The sequence below is a fragment of the Talpa europaea genome, assembly GCF_964194135.1.
Source record: "Talpa europaea genome assembly, chromosome: 8".
NCBI lineage: Eukaryota > Metazoa > Chordata > Mammalia > Eulipotyphla > Talpidae > Talpa > Talpa europaea.
In genome coordinates this window covers 15,927,295-15,944,285 of record NC_140075.1, presented here as the reverse complement: position 1 = coordinate 15,944,285, position 16,991 = coordinate 15,927,295, and the positions used below count along the sequence as shown (strand labels likewise).

The 16,991-nt window shown below is 57.4% G+C and overlaps 2 pseudogenes across 2 annotated transcripts; both read left to right on the top strand.

Annotated features, from left to right (window-relative positions):
- Window positions 1-2,209: 2,209 nt before the first annotated feature.
- On the top strand, window positions 2,210-10,404 carry LOC311175179 (E3 ubiquitin-protein ligase TRIM58-like; annotated as a pseudogene). The gene is made up of 8 exons: window positions 2,210-2,548; window positions 3,718-4,102; window positions 5,385-5,480; window positions 5,797-6,028; window positions 7,358-7,380; window positions 7,471-7,571; window positions 8,811-9,347; window positions 10,263-10,404. The product of its transcript is annotated as an E3 ubiquitin-protein ligase TRIM58-like (transcript).
- A 966-nt stretch (window positions 10,405-11,370) lies between these two features.
- Window positions 11,371-12,314, top strand: LOC311174789 (olfactory receptor 2W3-like; annotated as a pseudogene). Its single transcript has one exon. The product of its transcript is annotated as an olfactory receptor 2W3-like (transcript).
- Window positions 12,315-16,991: the final 4,677 nt, after the last annotated feature.

Genomic DNA, 16,991 nt, shown 5'->3' with positions numbered 1-16,991 from the left:
GTGGAGGGTCCCGGGGCAGAGGGGGCGCCAGGGCGTGGTGGGGGTGAGCCAGAGCACAGAGGGAGGTGTGCCTGGACACAGAGGGGGTGCCAGGAAACAGAGGGGGTGCCAGGGCACAGAGGGGGTGTGCTAGGACACAGAGGGGGTGCCAGGGCACAAAGGGGGTGTGCCTGGGCAATGAGGGGGCACTAGGGCACATAGGGGGTGCCAGGGAGCAGAGGGGGTGCAAGACCAGGGTCAGAAGGGAGGTCTTGCCTCCAGGTCCTTCACCATCATGCAGGCTTTCGGGGCAACCCCAGGGCGATAGCAGGGTCCCACTCATAGGGCCACCAAGGAATCATGCACATAAACGTCGCTGCACATGGGTAGGGCAGGTCGGAGCCTGTCAGCTGAGCTGCGGGCCTAGCAGCCTGCTCACGGGTGGGGTGCACCCTGTGCCGGCCCCACGTCCACCTGGGGGAGCTGCTTTCCACTCATCAGGGTCTCCCCAGGAAAAGCTTGAAAATACCAGGACGTTTGATTCCCATGGCAGGGAAGCCGGGAGCCCCCCCCGCCCAGTAGCCCAATGAGCCACGTCCCCAGCCCCCAGAGCGGGCCAGCGAGCCCGGGGCTGCCCAGTGACCGCCCGTGGGTGCCTCCCTGCCCAACATCCCCTGGCAGTGGCCACAGGCCCTGGCCTCGCCTGGAAAGAGTCAGAGCAGGGCCGTGCGCCCCGCACCTGTCATGGTTGGGATTTCACCTTCAATTTCCAAAAAAGTATTTTTTGATTTTGCTTTTTAAGGGTCCAGCTCTGATCACATTACTTCTTACACACTTTGAAAATGTCCTTATTTCTTAGCAAAACAACTGAAGATAAACTTGTACATTTTTGAGTGCTTTGCCTCGTGCTGATTTCCCTCTTGGAAAACCCTCTTCATAGGCCGCCGCCCCCGCACCTCTGCACCCCCATGCTCACCTGCTGGGTCCGGAAGGACCCGAGGTTCCCATTCTCGGGGCTCACTGAAGTGAGCAGGCACTGTGCCCCGATGGCCCGGCCGTGGTCCCCACAGGGAGAGGGCGGGGCGCAGGGCAGCCCCTGCGGGCAGGCAGGATTTTGTGTCTGGGCAGCGCTGGCTGTTGTCCAGGTGGGGCTGACCCCGCAGTCCACAGGGACATGGGCTGTCCCTCAGGACACGGCCTGCACTGCTGTCCCCTGAAGCCCTGCTGGCCCTGGCAGCACGCCGGCCGGAGAGGCCTCTGAATAAAATGTGCACAGGAGACAGTCTCGAATCATTGAATCACTTAAAAGAGCAAGGGAGCTGCTCTTGAGGTCAGACAGGTGTCGCCTCACTGCTGAGGTGAGGGACAGGCACCTGATAGCAGAGTGGGGGCGGCTGGAGAGGCAGGCGGTGCATGGCTCCAGGCGGGAGCCATGCTCTGGGACACGCATAGCACACCAGACACCCACTACAGAGTGAACGCACCTGACAGGTGCGCGTACCTGGGGCTCCTGGGTGCCCTGGGGGCAGTGGGCAGGGGTGGGCTGAGGACCAGCTCAGCGTGGCCGGGTCAGGGTCCCTCCCACTCCCCAGGAGCGGCTTGCTTCACTCTGAATCCTGTGGAGGTCAGCAGGGAGGTGCCCCGGACCGGAATTAGGATGCTCTGACCAGCCAGGAGGCCGTGCCCCCGGGGAGGCAGAGCACCCACCTCGGTCCCGCAGATGCAGGGGAGCATGGGGTGGGGCTGGGGGCCCAGGTCTCCTGCACTCAGGGAGGAAGTGCTGAGTCACTGGCTGTTGGTCTCGAGGTTTGTTTCCCAAGTTCTCAAAGCAGAGATGGCAGAGCCTGGGGCCAGGGGAAGGAACCCCAGGGAGCCAAGCGGCTGGTGGGGGCTAGGGCTGGGGCAGAGCAGGTGGAAGCCCTGCAGGAACAGGGTCAAGAGCCCAAGCCTGAAGCCAAAGCAGACAGGAAGGGAGGGCGGCCCTTTGATACCCCACACCCCGCCACACCCCTCCACAGCCCTCCCACCTCCGGGACCTGTTTTTCTAAGGACATGCAGGCAGGCTCAGCCTGCCCCTGTCCAAGAGGGAGACGAGCATGCCCTGGGCGCCCCTCGCCTGGCGGACTGGGTGCCCACAAGTGTTGCTCTAACCAGTAAAGCAGAAAATGCTCTAGCCTCTTCCAGAGCCCAGCGCCAGGAGGCAGGGCCGTAGCTGCGCTTTGTGGGCGACATGGGCCTCACGCGCAGCTCCAACCATCGCCTGCACCTTCTCTCCCGCCTGCGCCTGCAGGAGCCGCGGCGACTCTGTCCATTTCCTCAGTCCTTATGTACCCAACTGGCATTTACTGGGTGTCCTTGTGCAGGACCCCCTTCCGGGAAGGGCGACACAGCCCTGAACGGGACAGAAAGGCGCCTCCCCGCCCCGGCCGTCCTGCTCTTCCCTCTCCCGAGCAGCTCCTGCGGCCAGGGCTCTGGCAGCTGCCTGACCTCCTTCCGCCCCTCCGTCTGGAGCCGCCCTCTGAGGGGCACCAGCAGCCCCGGGAGGTGTGCCCTCAGCCGCAAGGGGCAGGTGCCAGCCAGCCAGGCTGCCGTGCGGTCAGGAGCCCCGGCCCTGACATTCTCTTCCAGTTTGTCCACAAAACCCCTGCGGGTCTGAATTGCCCACTGGCCTCCAGCGCCCCAGACCCAGACCCCGCAGGCTCACGGGCCTGAGACACTGCCCCACCCACCACGGGGCCTTATCTGCCGCACTCAGCACCATCTGGCCCCACAGGCTGGCAGGGCAGCTCCTCCTCGCCCTGCCCCGAGCTCATCTGGTGGCTTCAGTGCCAGGCCACTCTGCTTTCCAGAGCCCCTCCCCGGGCGGCCACCCCGACCTATGACAGCCAGAGGTGGGGCCTGCAGGCTTCTCCCGCCCTCGGCTGAGTCGAGGCTGCCAGTAAACAGCTTGCCGATGTGTGCTTCTGCCTGAGGCTGGTGAGGCCTCCTCGGGCCTCAGCTGGCCCCTCCCTGGCACAGAGAGTCCACCAGCCTTGGCTGAGGGACTGGGCCAGTGACTCGCCCAGGCCGGGCCCCTCGAGCAAAGCCGCAGGACATTTGGCTCTGGGGACAGCAGTTCTGGCACTTGTCAGGCTCTGGTGACCTGTGAGCTCACCAGGCGCTGACCCCTGGGCTGGGCCTCAGTCTCCCCTCGCAGCCCGAGCCCCGCCCCCAGGAGGCCTTCCTGAAGCTCCCACCTCCAGGAGCTGAGGGCGAGGTAGTGAGGTCAGCGCAGACCCTCCCTTCCCGCGCCTCAGTCATTGCAGTCCAGGCCGCTCGGTGGACCTCTCCCCATGTTGTCCCGCCCGCCCGCCCGAGCATCTCTCCAGTGGCGGTTCTGCCTCAGTTCCTTTACTGAGGAGTTGACGGGCAGAGAAGCCCAAGTTTGCAGACGATGTGAGGAAGCCAGTGAGGCCACAGATCTGCCTGGGAAATGATGGGAGGAAGGAGCCGGGCAGCGCTCCCATGCCGCAACGCTGGCCCGAGAGCGCGCAGAAGCCCTGCCAAGCCGCCATGGGGGCACTGGGGTGATGGTGCCCTGGCCAGAGGCCAGGCCCTTCTTCTCACCCAGAGCAGTTGGGCGGGCGCTGAACCCCAGGCAGCGGGGGCGCTCAGGCCTGCGCCCCGGCCTCGGGGCGGGCGGCAGTGGCATGGCCTCAGGGGTGCCGGGGAGCGGAGCGGCTGTGTGAGGAGGCGTAGGCGCGCTGCCCAGAGTACCTGGACTTCCTGCAGGAGCCGGTCAGCGTGGACTGAGGCCACAGCTTCTGCCTGCGCTGCATCTCCAAGTTCTGCGACAGGGCCGAGGGCGCGCCAGACGGGCTCTTCTCCTGCCCGCAGTGCCGCGGCCCCTTCGCGCGCGGCGGCTTCTGGCTCAACGGGCAGCTGGCGGGGCTGGTGGACGGCATGCGGCGTCTGGGGCTGGGCAGGGGCGCCTGGGGGGGGGCAGCGCTGCGCACAGCACAGGGAGGAGCTCAGAAACTTCTGCAAGGACGACCAGGCGGTGCTGTGCTGGGTCTGCGATGCGGGCCCCGAGCACTGCGGCCACCGCACTGTGCCGCTGCAAGAGGCCGCCCGGACCCACCAGGTGGGGTACGGGCACGGGAGGGGCCATGGGTGGGTGGCGGCGAGGCCCTTGGGTGCCCGCGAGCTGGGGGAGGCCCCTCAGGCTGGGGCACCAGGCAGGCTCTCAGCTCACCTTTGGGGAAGGCCTCCTGGCCTGTCCCGCAGGGTCAACTGCCTGTGTCCCTGTCCTGGGGGCCAACAGCTCTCATTACCTGCACCGCACCCCCGGCTCCTCACTTGAGGCTGGTCAATTCCTGGGGGCTGATGCACCTCTCCTGGGGGGCGGGGTCCCCAAGGGCCCACGCCTCTTCACCTCCCTGCCTCTGCTTGGCCCCTTCGGGGAGCCCTCCTCTGCCTCCTGCAGCTGCGTGTGCCCCAAGTGCCTAAGGGGACACCCTGCACTGACAGGCAGAGAGGCTGGTCCAGGGGGGCTGCCCAAAGGCCTCCCGCGGCCAGATGCCGCCAAGTGTGGGTCATGTATTTTGGCTCAACCCCCACCCCCCAAACTGAGGAGGATGACTCCGCGGAGTCTTGGGGAAAGCCTGGGGGTACCCGCAGTCAGCATAATGGCTTGAAGCTACTGGGTGGTCACTGCCCCCTGGCCTCACTCCACCAGGGTCGGGTCACTACTCCGTACCCCCAGGCACCCTCAGAGGTGCTGGCTGTGGACCCGCACCCAATGCCCTGCACTGTGGCCTCCCCAAGGAGAGCCAGAGGTGCTGCTACGCACCCCTGTGGGGGCATCCCCAGTTGGCCAAGCAGAAGCAGACATGGCTGCAGCCTCGGGGTGGGCGCATCAGCCCATGGAGGCCGACAGGAACCCCCAGTTCAGAGCCGGGCCTCCCTTCACCTCACAAAGGCCGCAGCACCACACCAGGCGGAGGCGACACAACACACAACAGACGAGCCCCGCTAGCCGGCCTGCAGGCCAGGCGTCCCGCGGGGTTGGGGTTCGGCCTGGCCGCCACCACAGGTGCCCACACCCCGGCACCGCCCCTGAGGAAGCGACAGAGGGCTGCCTGCGCTGCCCGCGGGTGCCCCGCCCTCCCCTCGCTGGAGCGTCCACTCCAGCTGCGCCCACTGCAGGGGACAGTCGCGGCCTGGCCACTCTCGGCTGACGGATCTTGGCTGCACTGTGCGCTCTGGCCGGCGCAGCCCGCCGCGGGATGCTCTTCCTGGCAAGCCCTCGCTCTGCACGCCATCCGCCATCCAGGGGCGGCCCCTCTGCCCGCGCCCTCACGCTCCCTCCTGCCCAGCGCCCAGCCTCAGCCCAAGGTCTGGCGCTTACCGCGTGTCCTCCGCAGGCGAAGCTGCGCGCGGCGCTGGACCTGGTGCGCAGGGAGGTGCAGGAGGCCCTGGCGCAGGAGGCCAGCGTGGGCAAGAAGAACGTCCTCTGGAAGGTGGGCCGGGCGCGCCTTCTTGTCCCACGCAGGCCCCCTGCCCCGCGCCCCGCGCCGCGGGGTGTCCAGCCAGGTCAGATGCCACCTGTCTGCTCGCCCTGCCTCACCGCCACAGCGAGCGGGCGCCCACGGCCGAGAGACCTCCAGCGCGTTGGGAGCCCGCGGTCAGCGCAGGCAGGGACCCCCGCGGGTAGCGCAGGCAGTGAAACCCGCGGGCAGCGTGGGCAGGGAGACCCGCGGGCGGGTAGTGTGGGCAGGGAGACCCGCGGGCAGGCAGTGCGGCCCCGCCTGCCACCAACCACCTGTCCCCCTCCAGCAGAAGGTGGAGGTGCAGCGGCAGCGTTTCTGCTGCGAGTTCGACAATTTCCGCACGCTGCTGGCGCAGGAGGAGCACCGGCAGCTGCGGTGCCTGGAGGACAGGGAGCAAACCACGCTGAGGCGCCTGCGGGATGGCCGCGCCCGGCTGGGCCGGCATGCAGGGGCGCTGCGCCAGCTGGCTGAGGAGCTGGAGGAGCATGGCCAGCGCCCTGGCCCTGGGCCTGCTGGAGGTGAGCTGCGGGGGGCGGGCGGGGGTGGGCGGGGTGGCCCTGAGGCTTCCTTGGGCTAGAGCAGGGCGCCCCGCAGGCCCGGATGCATTGGCCTCAGCCTTGGCGCCACAGGGGCCAAGGGAGCAGAGGGATCCTCCCCGCCAGGCAGGCCTCTGAGACAGCTGCAGCACTGAAATGAACTTGGGGCTCGGTGCAGGGTTGCACAGAAAACGGAGACCCCCCACTACGCTAAGGCCCAGCCCCCCCCCAAGCCGGGCTGCTCTGCCCATTCAGTGGCGGCAGGCCCAGAACACCCAGGCCTGCGCTGCACCCACAGCCCTTGGCCCAGCGCTGCCCACGGGCCCCCTGAGTGTCCAGGGACCCCCCCGCCACCCCCTCCGCAGCACCCACGGTGGCTGCGTCTGTGGCACAGGGGACAGAGCCAGGGGCGCGAGCGGCTGCTCCGTGGAGTCCCCTGGGGGCTGGAGCCCACCCCACCACTGCCCTTGCGCTGGCCTGTCCCCGCCTTCCCACAGGCCATTTGTGAGCCGCCAGGGAGCGCAGAACCTAATCCCTTGGGGGGGAGGAAAACTTGGCTTGGGGGGCATCTCCTCTCACATGGCACAGAACAGGCAGGTAAAGGGCCACTCGTCAGGGCACGTTCCTCGACAAAGTGATTCCCAGGCAAACCTCGGGTAGAGCGGGCCCTTGAATAACCAATGTTAATTTCTGCACCCACATTTCCTTTGCCACCGGCATCAATTAGCTACTTTTTGGCCTCATGCGATGCCTGCCCTGGCCGGGAAGGAGCGCGCTCCCTCACCTGCGCTGGTGTCCCGTCAGGACTGGCCTGCCGGTTGCGTCCACAGAGGCAGGGGCCGGCGGCTGACCACAGCTGGCGGCAGGCCTTGTTGAGAGGTGCTGCTGGGTGCCAAGGCCTCCCGTTCTGATCCCCCCGGGGGATCTACTCGCACTTGGATGGTGGGGGGACAGATACCATCCCAGGTTCTCCTACAGACATGCAGGCAGTAACTTCTAGGCCTACAATTTCCACAACCACGTCTGCAGAGAGTGACTCTGCCCCACCCGGTGCCACTCACCCTGGTGCGGAGGCCACCACCCCACAGCGCAGGCACCAGGCTCCACCGCAGCAAGGAAGAGCAGACAGCGCTGGCTGCGGCCCCCCTCAGGCAGGGAGCTGAGTCCGTCCTTTGACATTCCCAGGGAGGGTAGGCAGCAGCCATTCTGGCTGTGTGGGGAGGCCGCTTCCACGTCCTTGGTGCCCAGGACCGCCGGCTGTCCGCGGCCACCGCGACTCGGCCTCACGATTCTTTTCCCTCCCACTTGCAGGGGATGAGAGGGGCCCTGAACCGGTAGGTCTGCTTTCACCGTGGGGCTTGGAGCACTTGGGGGGAGGGCTGGGGTGGGGACCGCTGAGAGCCGTGGGTTCTGGGCCTTCCCAGGAGCAAGGCCATCGTGCGGCTGGAGCCCGAGCCCATCCCCATGGAGCTAAAGACACAGTATCACATCCAGGGCATGCGGCAGATGCTGCGCAGGTTCCAAGGTGGGTCTCCAGAGCAGGCGTGGCCTCCCGGACTGTCCTCCCTGCCAGTGCCGAGCCTATGCTGCCAGCTCCAGTCTGCCAGGACTCATGTGGAGTCGTATCTGGCTTGTCACTGCCGTGGCACTTTCACCTCAATACGGCCTCCCCTGGGGACCCTGCAGGCCGCAATCCTCTGCTCCAGGCCCAGACCCACACCCCCTCGAGCCGCCAGGGGCACGTGTGAGCACCGTGGTCCCCTGGACGCCCAGGAGGTCCGGCCACAGCTGCCCTGGTCACGGGCCAGCTTCCTCTCAGTGGCCATGACCACCACTCCCTGCGCTAGGAGGAGACGCCAGCGGCCTCGCCATCCCGGCCTGCAGTCCTTCCCCCGTGTTCCTTCCCAGCCATCTGGGTGTCCTCCAGGACACACCCCCCTCTTCTTCCCGGGCCCCATCCCCAGGGAGTCAGTGGTCGCGCTCGCAGGAGCTGCTGCCCCAGCCTGGCCCCTTTCTCTGCACACCCAAGAGAGGCAGAGGTGCAGCCCCTGGCCTGCAGGCCGGATGCGGAAGCAGCACTTCTCTGCCCCAGCACGACACGGCCACCACCCGGCCACCAGCTGGCTCCCTGGCGGGGTCGCAGATCGGCCTGGTCGAGGCCCAGACGCACGTTCCCTCCCTGATGCCAGGAGGTTCCTCCCGCGGCCACGGCGCCTTCACAGTGACCGCCAAGCCTGACTTCTGGGCCCGCCCCCAGCAACCCCCACAGAAGCCATGCGGGGTTCCCCTGCGCTGAAAGGCCTCACGCGGGAGACTGGGTCTGCTCAGACAACCTGGTCCGGTGGTGGGACGCGGTCATCAGAGGATCGGGGTTATAGCGCCCCACGGCAGCACCCGCACCTCGGTGGGGAGCTCAGACATGTGGGGACTGCCTGCAGGTTTGGAGGAAGCAGAGAAATTCACCCCCCAGGGCAGGAGCCATTTTCATTTTCAATCATAAGCCCCTCCTGAGTGCCCGCCGCGGGGTGTGGACGTGGCCCGCGGGTCCCGTCCTCACCGTGGTGCTTCAAAGGACCAGGCAAAGACCAGGCGGGGGCAGAAGTACGGTGGAAGGTTGACCGAAAGAGATGGGGGTGCCTGGCAAGACCAAATGCCTGTGCTGTGCCCCAGGAGTTTCTAGGTGGCAGGGGAGGAGCATTGGGCAGACCCCTGAACACAGCCACCCCCTAACTGCTGTCCTCTGAACCCACCCTTTGCCCCACAGAGGACATCAAGCTGGACCCCGCCATGGCGCACCCGAGCCTCCTGCTGACCGCCGACCTGCGCAGCGTCCAGGATGGGGAGCTCTGGTGGGACGTCCCCAACAACCCTGAGCGCTTCGACACGTGGCCCTGCGTCCTGGGCCTACAGAGCTTCTCCTCCGGGCAGCACTACTGGGAAGTGGTGGTGGGCGAGAAGGCGGAGTGGGGCTTGGGGGTCTGCGAAGACACCTTGCCAAGAAAGGGGGAGACCATGCCATCTCCTGAGAACGGGGTCTGGGCATGTGGCTGCTGAAGGGCAATGAGTACATGGTCCTGGCCACCCCGTTGGTGCCCCTCCTGCACATGCAGTGGCCGGGCCATGTGGGCATCTTCCTGGACTACGAGGCGGGCGAGGTCTCCTTCTACAATGTCTCCAATGGCTCCTCCTACATCCACACCTTCAGCCAGCTGTTCTCTGGCCTGCTGCACCCATACTTCTTCATCTCCGACACCTGTCCTCTCGTGCTGCCCCCGATGATGGCCGCGGACTCAGAAAGCTGGTCATTGGGGGGGGGCTCTGGACCCTGCCGGTTGTCTTGGGGACCAGCTTTCCTGAAACCCCAAGTCGTAGAGTTCAAACCTGGCCAAGGGTCCAAATGCATTGGGGTCACACACAGACAACCCAGAATACCCCCTTTAATGGGCACATAGCAGCAGAACATTCCAGAACACACACGGGTCTATGTTGGGAGGTGCCGGCAACTGTTCTAGAAAGGGAGCCCCCTCATCGCCTGCCTCACGAAGTTCCCGCTTTCTCCAAGTCTTTCTTCAGAGGAAGAAGCTCACACCAGCGTTCCTGGAAGTCTCTGGCTCCTCCCCATAACCTGCATCTCAGCCTTCCCGCAGGAGGGTGCTCTGGGCAACTAGGACCAGGCTCCTGCCTGTCTCCGCCTCGAGTTCCTTCTCTGCGCTCCTGTCCTCTGCCCCGCCTCCTCCTCTGGCACCTCCTCCTCTGGCCCCCTCCTCCACTGTCCCCCCACAATGCCCCCCTCCTCTGTACCCCCATATGTACCCCTCTCTGTCCCCTCCTCCTCCGTCCCCTCCTCCTGCCCCCCCTCTGTCCTATCCCCCTCCTCCGTCCCCCTCCGTCCGCCTCTGCCCTGGTCCCTCTGTGGCCCTGCCCCGTGAGTGCTGCGGGGGAGGTGCAGACCCTAGAGGCTCACAGCATCCTTCCATTGCACACATCGACGTATATCAATAGTGCAACAGATAGTTTATCCCATCACCTCTTAAATTAACAAAACCTGTGTGTTAATCACTGCACCCGTGGTGTCTCCTGCTTCCTCGAGGAAGGGTGCTTCTCTTTCGATCACACAACATTTAGTAGCATTAATTTATTGCTCCAGACCTCCCTCAAGCCTCAGCGCCCTGAGGTGTGGGCTCCTGTCCGCACAGCCCCTCCCCTCCACGGACAGGACGGGGAACTGGCAGCGGGACCACAGCCCGCAGGCCAACTCTGCCTCTGGCTCGAGGCACATGACAGCTTGGCGGGGAAGAGCCAGCAGCCACGGGGACAGGGTCACTGAGCAACGGAAGATTCTCGATTCACGCACATGAGCGAAACTTTGTTCTACCAAGGGACAAATTCTAACAAGGGGCTTTTCCCAGCCCCTCCCTGGATGGAGGCCAGATTTTATGACACATTCACAGAGATTTCCACATCCACAAACTTTCTCTCACATTAAAAAAATCTCCAAATGTATCTGGGAAATGAGGTGCTCTGATGTGCCCCCATTTCAGACAGAAAAGCAGGGAAAGGCAGGCGAGCTGTGTGGTCTGCTGGGTGCAGGGCTGGGCTGGGCTGGGGGCTAGGCGGGCGATGCCCAGGGTCCCACGTCACAGCCCGCCTGGGAGGCTGCAGCTGGCCTCAGCAGGGCTGCTCTGAGCGCACCTCGCCGGTGGAAGGTGACGAGGTTTCTGTGCACAGGGGTGAAGTCAGACAATGTTTTTATACAAAGTTTTGAGATGGATCCCCCTCAAGCGGGAGGGAGCATGTAGGGATGCTTTGCTTCTCCAAAATGATGCCCGCTGGAGAGATGACATTTGTGTGTGTGTCGCATGTAAACACTGTGTCTCCTCTGGAACGGGACGGTCACCCCAGGGATGAGGAGGGCATGGGCCAGCAGGGCCTGGGGGGAGGGTGAGCAGACAGCATGTCCTGCACCATGGACACTGCCCGCACCTGTGTAGGGAGCGCCGGGCTCAGAGGTCGGGGCTCAGAGGAGCTCCGGTACGGAGTCTTGGGAGGGTGGACATCTGGTGGCCGCAGGGGCCTCTCCTGTCACTGGGGCCAGGGTGGTGACGTGTTCTTGGGTTCATGTCAGCACTGTACCCCCCCCATTCAACACACCACTGCCTCGGTTTCCCTTGCTGTAGACAGGCTAGAGAAGGGCAGCACCTATCACAGCAGCCCGGGAGACATGGCCGACGTCCAGGAGCAGAGAAGCACATCTGACTCACAGTGAGTGTCCCTCTCCTGTGCCATCAGCACTGCGGCCATAGGCCTCAGCTTCCACCGAGGGGATGGAGGCAGCCAATGACAGTGCCCAGGGCAGCTTCGTCCTCTTGGGCTTTTCTGACCGACCCCGGCTGGAGAGGGTCCTCTTCGTGGTAATCCTGATTACCTATCTGCTGACCCTGCTGGGCAATGCCACCATCATCCTGGTGTCCCGGCTGGACCCCCAGCTTCACACCCCATGTACTTCTTCCTCACCCACCTCTCCTTCCTGGACCTCTGCTTCACCACCACCTCCATCCCGCAGCTGCTGTACAACGTCAGGGGGCGGGACAAGACCATCAGCTATGAGGGCTGTGCCGTCCAGCTCTTCCTCTTCCTGGGGCTGGGGGGTGTGGAGTGCCTGCTGCTGGCCGTCATGGCTTATGACAGGTTTATTGCAGTCTGCAAGCCCCTGCACTGCATGGTGATCATGAAACCCCGGCTCTGCCTGGTCTTGGTGTCCATGGCCTGGGGCTTGTCAATGACCAACTCTTTTGTCATGTCCCCCGTCACCCTGCATGTGCCCTGCTGTGGACACAACAGAGTGAACCACTTCCTGTGTGAGGTGCCCGCCCTCATCAGGATTGCCTGTGTCAATATAACTGGCCTTGAGGTCATGGTCTTTGTCCTGGGTGTCATCATCATGCTGAGGCCCCTGATCTTGATCCTGATCTCCTATGGCTGCATCGTGAGGGCTGTGTTATAAGTTCGATCAGCATCACAGATTAAAAAGGTCTTCAACACCTGTGGCTCCCACCTCACTCTCGTCTCTATTTTCTATGGAAACATCATCTACATGTACACGCAGCCTGGAAAGAACTCATCCCAGAATCAGGGCAAGTTCCTCACCCTCTTCTACAGCTCTGTCTCCCCGCTCCTGAACGCCCTGATCTACACACTCAGATACAAAGTTGGGAAGGTGGCACTGAGGAGGCTGCTGCTGCATGACAGAGAGTTGGGGAAGGGCTGAGGTGGGGCTGCGGCATGCCCGCCTGGGTGTGCTCCCAGGAAGACCCAGATGGCGCCTGGCTGGGCCATGTGAGGACCTGTGCTCCAGCTCGGCGTCCACCCCCTTCCCCCACCGGACCTCACAGATAGTGTTTGTTCCAATATGCTGACTGTTGTTGAGTGACTGCATGAACCAGACCACCCAGCCACCTAGATTTTCTGTAGATCTGGTCAAGGACAACGCAGGTAACACCAGAGCTCTCCTTCCGTGGAGGGGGCCCTGCAGGAAGCTGCTTTTCTTAGAGTGGCCTCCTGTTGCTGCTTGTTGTCAAGCACTCACCTCCTCCGGGCACTTCACACAAGATATATAGGATATTTAGTTACCACAGTAGGTAAAGTTCACAAAGAAATAAACCTACCCCCTCTAACACCCAATGAGAGCTACACAAGAACATCCCTGTCTGGGGAAGGCAGCTCTCCGCATGGCTGGTCTATGCAGACAACACCTTTCCCTCTCCCCAAATAAACACATAATTTTAAAGTGCAAACTTTGCCTGTTTGTGTCTATGCAAACATCTTTTTCCTTAATACACTCTGCATGAGCCGCCAAATGGTAAATTCTGCCAAAACATTCTTCAGAGGGACCCCAAGAACCCTCACTTGAACCCCATCCTGAACGGCATTAAACACTCAAGATCCAGAGCACAGATATCTTATGATGCCCTTCTTAGCAGGCATGGATATCTGAGGCATACTGAAGAGAAAGTGTGCGGATGGGACATTAGCCCATTTGATAGCATAGGATACAGCTCCAGTCTTTGAGGAGTGAAACAGGTGTCTGTCTTATACACAAAACCACGGATGTAGCTCTACAAACAGTGCAAATTCCACCTACCTCTGGCCTTATCCAACCACGTTCATTCCTTTCAAAACTTGTAGATACTGAGAAAGATCAGGAGACTGGAAACAGAATTGGCCCACCTTTATGACAAAGAAAGATAAATAAATACTAGTTACTCCAGACCTTTGCTAATAGTCAAATACACACTAAACTTCATCTTGGGGGAGGAGGGAAATGATTATTTCTTTTGCCTTTGAGATGTGATTTTTCTGTCCCCGTATTTATAGGACTTAAGAACTAGTCTTCAAAATGCAAATCTTGTGGCAATAATCCTCATCATGAGGGGAAATAGAAGCAACTGTTAGGATATTTTGAAAAATGGAAACCTTAAGTATCTTCACAAATCATAGTAAAAAGCTTTAGCTATCTAAGCAGGTAAAAAAAAATGTTTCCCACTATCAGAAACAAAAATTTGGATAATTCCAAATTCTTCAATATATTTATCACTTTTATTCTGTACTTTTTCATGGCAAACTTTTAGCTCACATGCTCTGTGTGTGTTTGTATGTATGTGTGTGTGTGTGTGTTTAATATAAGTCTGCTATTTTCTACCTTGGGGAGGTTCTGCTAAAATTAATTTGCAAAATGGTTTCAAATTAAGAACTTACATATATTCAGTATCTGACCCTCAGAAATAGAAAACCTAACTCAAATTACTATCTGTGATCTGTGACACTCTTTCATAAATAAAAACCAGTTTGTCAATTTAACTAAAATAGGCATATCTTCATTAAACATACAGCCACTTTACCTAAGTTATTAGTCAAAGTTCACATGCCCTGTGTTACAAGATTGATCACAAGAAAAATATTTTAGGAGCCTCGTGGAATTTGTCTAATGTTTTGTGAAGTTTCGTGATTAGTCTAAATGTAATTATTTGGAGCAAGTGATATACAGCACTGTAAGTGGAAAGCTAGTTGTTTTAGGTGGACTTTATCAACACTAGTTGCATTTCATGGCATATGTTCTAAAGCAAATTGCAAAACTTTGATAACTTGGAACTGTGAAGTTTTGTTAAGTCGAATGGTGGGAAGTTGTTTAATATCTAGCTCATTTCCAAGTAAGATAAAATATTGAAACATTAGCTACCATACACAACTCAGTCTACTCTTTGCTTCTTAAAACAGAGCAGCTAAAGATATTTTGGTCTTTTAGTAGATGGGCCACATTGAAAATTTTATATTATGAAGGAGTATGTATTTCCAGAAAATGTAATATACTCACAAATTAGCCAATCTAAAGAATGCTGCTGTAATTTCAGAGTTTTCACTAGTAATAAAACTTCCTAAAGCACAACACTAATTAATATATGTAACTGAAACTACTAGAAAAATGAGGGGGTACTCTTTCTATAGGGAACAGACTGAATTGTTGACCATAAAATGGGCGGTGGATGATATCTGGAGACAGTGTTATTAAAGAAAGGGTAATAAAATTTTCCTAAAAGTCAAACTGGTTGTTTCAGATGGTGAAGGGAGAGCTGGAAGCATAAACAGGGTGACAGTGATATAGAGGAATACAAACAGAGAGAAAAAAATATGATAAAATATGATCTGTTTAGTTAAATTCTTTAAAATTGTTAGGATTTTCTAAATAAACATTGAAATCAATAATGTACTCTTGTGAAACTAGACCTTAATGTCCTTTTAAATGCTAAGTGAACAAAGCTTTTATGAACTCTAAGTCTGCCGCTGATAGGAGATTGTGAAACGTTCTTCTTTACCTTTTGATGGTCTGTCTAGAAAGTGGGGGATATTTTGTTTTAGTACAATAATTTCCTTACTTATGTGAACTTGTTTTTCTTTATAGTAAAATAGTAAGTTTATACTAAAAATGGAGCTACCTCATGACCCAGCAATTCTACTCCTAGGAATCTACCCAAAGAACTAAAAAAACATTAATTCAAAAGGAAACCTGCACTCCTATGTTTATTGCAGTACTATTTAAACAGATAAGTTATGGAAACAATCCAAATGCCCAAAAATAGAGGAGTGGATCAAGATATGGTCTACATACACAATGGAATACTACTCAGCAATCAAAAATATAAACTCATGCCATTTGAAGCAACATGATGGTGGTGGAAGGGATCATGCTCAAGAAATAAGCCAGAAGGAAAAAGAAAAATATCAGCTGGTTTCACTTATAGGAGGAATAGAGGGGAACCAAATAAGGGATCAGGAAAAATAATAATAATAATAAATAAATAAATAATTAGCAGGCAACTATAAATCAGAGACATTCTGCAGGGGAGGGGAAAGTGGAGGGATCAAAACAGGGGAACGCGTGGTGGGAATTTTGTGGAGACTACACCTAAGTGGAGAAAGCATGCAGTGTACAAAAATGAACAATGGTGTAAAATATATATTAATTAATTAATTATTTTTTTAAAAAATTAAAAAAGAGGTAAGTTTAGTGGAGAAAAAGGAACTCTTCTGCACTGTTGGTGGGAGTGCAAACTTGTCCAACCACTATGGAGAGCTGTGTGGAGATTTCTGGACCTACTAAACATAGAGCTTCCACAGGATCCAGCAATTCCACTCCTAGGTATTTACCCAAAGAACACAGAAACATCCATTCCAAAGAACACCTGCACCCCTATGTTTATAGCAGCACTATTTACAATAGCTAAGCTTTGGAAACAGCCCAAATGCCCAAAAATAGATGACTGGATCAAGAAGATGTGGTACATATATACCATGGAATATTACTCAGCATTCAAAAAAGATAAACACAAGCAATTTGCAGCAACATGGATGGTGCTGGAAGGGATCATGCTCAGTGAAATAAGCCAAAAAGAAAAAGAAAAATATCGGATGGTCTCACTCATAGCAGGAATCTAGAAAACTTAAATAAGGTTTCCAGGAAAATGAATAACTATAAGAAAGTGAAAATCAAAATCAACAAAAACTATGAACCAGAGACACTTTTTTGGGGGTGGGGGGCGGGAGGGGAGGGATTGGGGTCAGAATGGGGGGATTGCAATTGTATGGGGAATATAAAAATAAAATGTATTAATTAAAAAAAATAAAAAATAAATAAAAAATAAAATTAAAAAAAAAAGAAATGCATTCCATCTATATTTGCTTCATAGTGATCTGTGATACTATTTTGTCTTGCCCTAAAGTTTTTAATACTTTTGCCAATATACTCTAAAATCAAATTCTAAATGAACTATTTCTGATGTAGAACTGATTTTTTTTAAGTTTGCCAAGGAGCCCTGCAAATTCTCAAAATGCTTGTTCTTGCTCCTCATTAAAGAGAGATATATAATTAAATAAGGAGTTACTTTGTATGTTAAATTACACGGAAATTGCATTGTCAAATAAGAGGTAATAATTGGAAACAGGCCGAGAGCCACTGCTCCCAGGTTAGGTTGTGTTCCAGACACTTGGCCCCTTACCTAGGTTGCCTCCTGCTCTCCCAGGCACCAGAAACAGGCTAGAGCCACTGTTCCCGGGTGGGGTAGGGTCCCAGAATCTTGGCCCTTCATCCAGGGCATTCAAAGCTCTCCTAACCACCAGAAACACCACTTCTCCTGGATGAGGTTTTGTCCCAGAAACTCAGCTGTTCAACCCAGTGCAATCCCAGCTCTTGCAGCCACTGCAACAGGCCTGGAAGTACTACAAGAGGCCCAAGCACTACCCCAGATCTCACAAAGTTGCGATGCCCACCATGAGGGAAACACCCAGAACAGTGGGAGAGAATGAACCACGCACAATAAAAGCCCCAACTACAGCAGATGAAACCCAAAGCAAGCAACGGGGAGAAAGAAAGCCCACAAGAGAAAACACATCA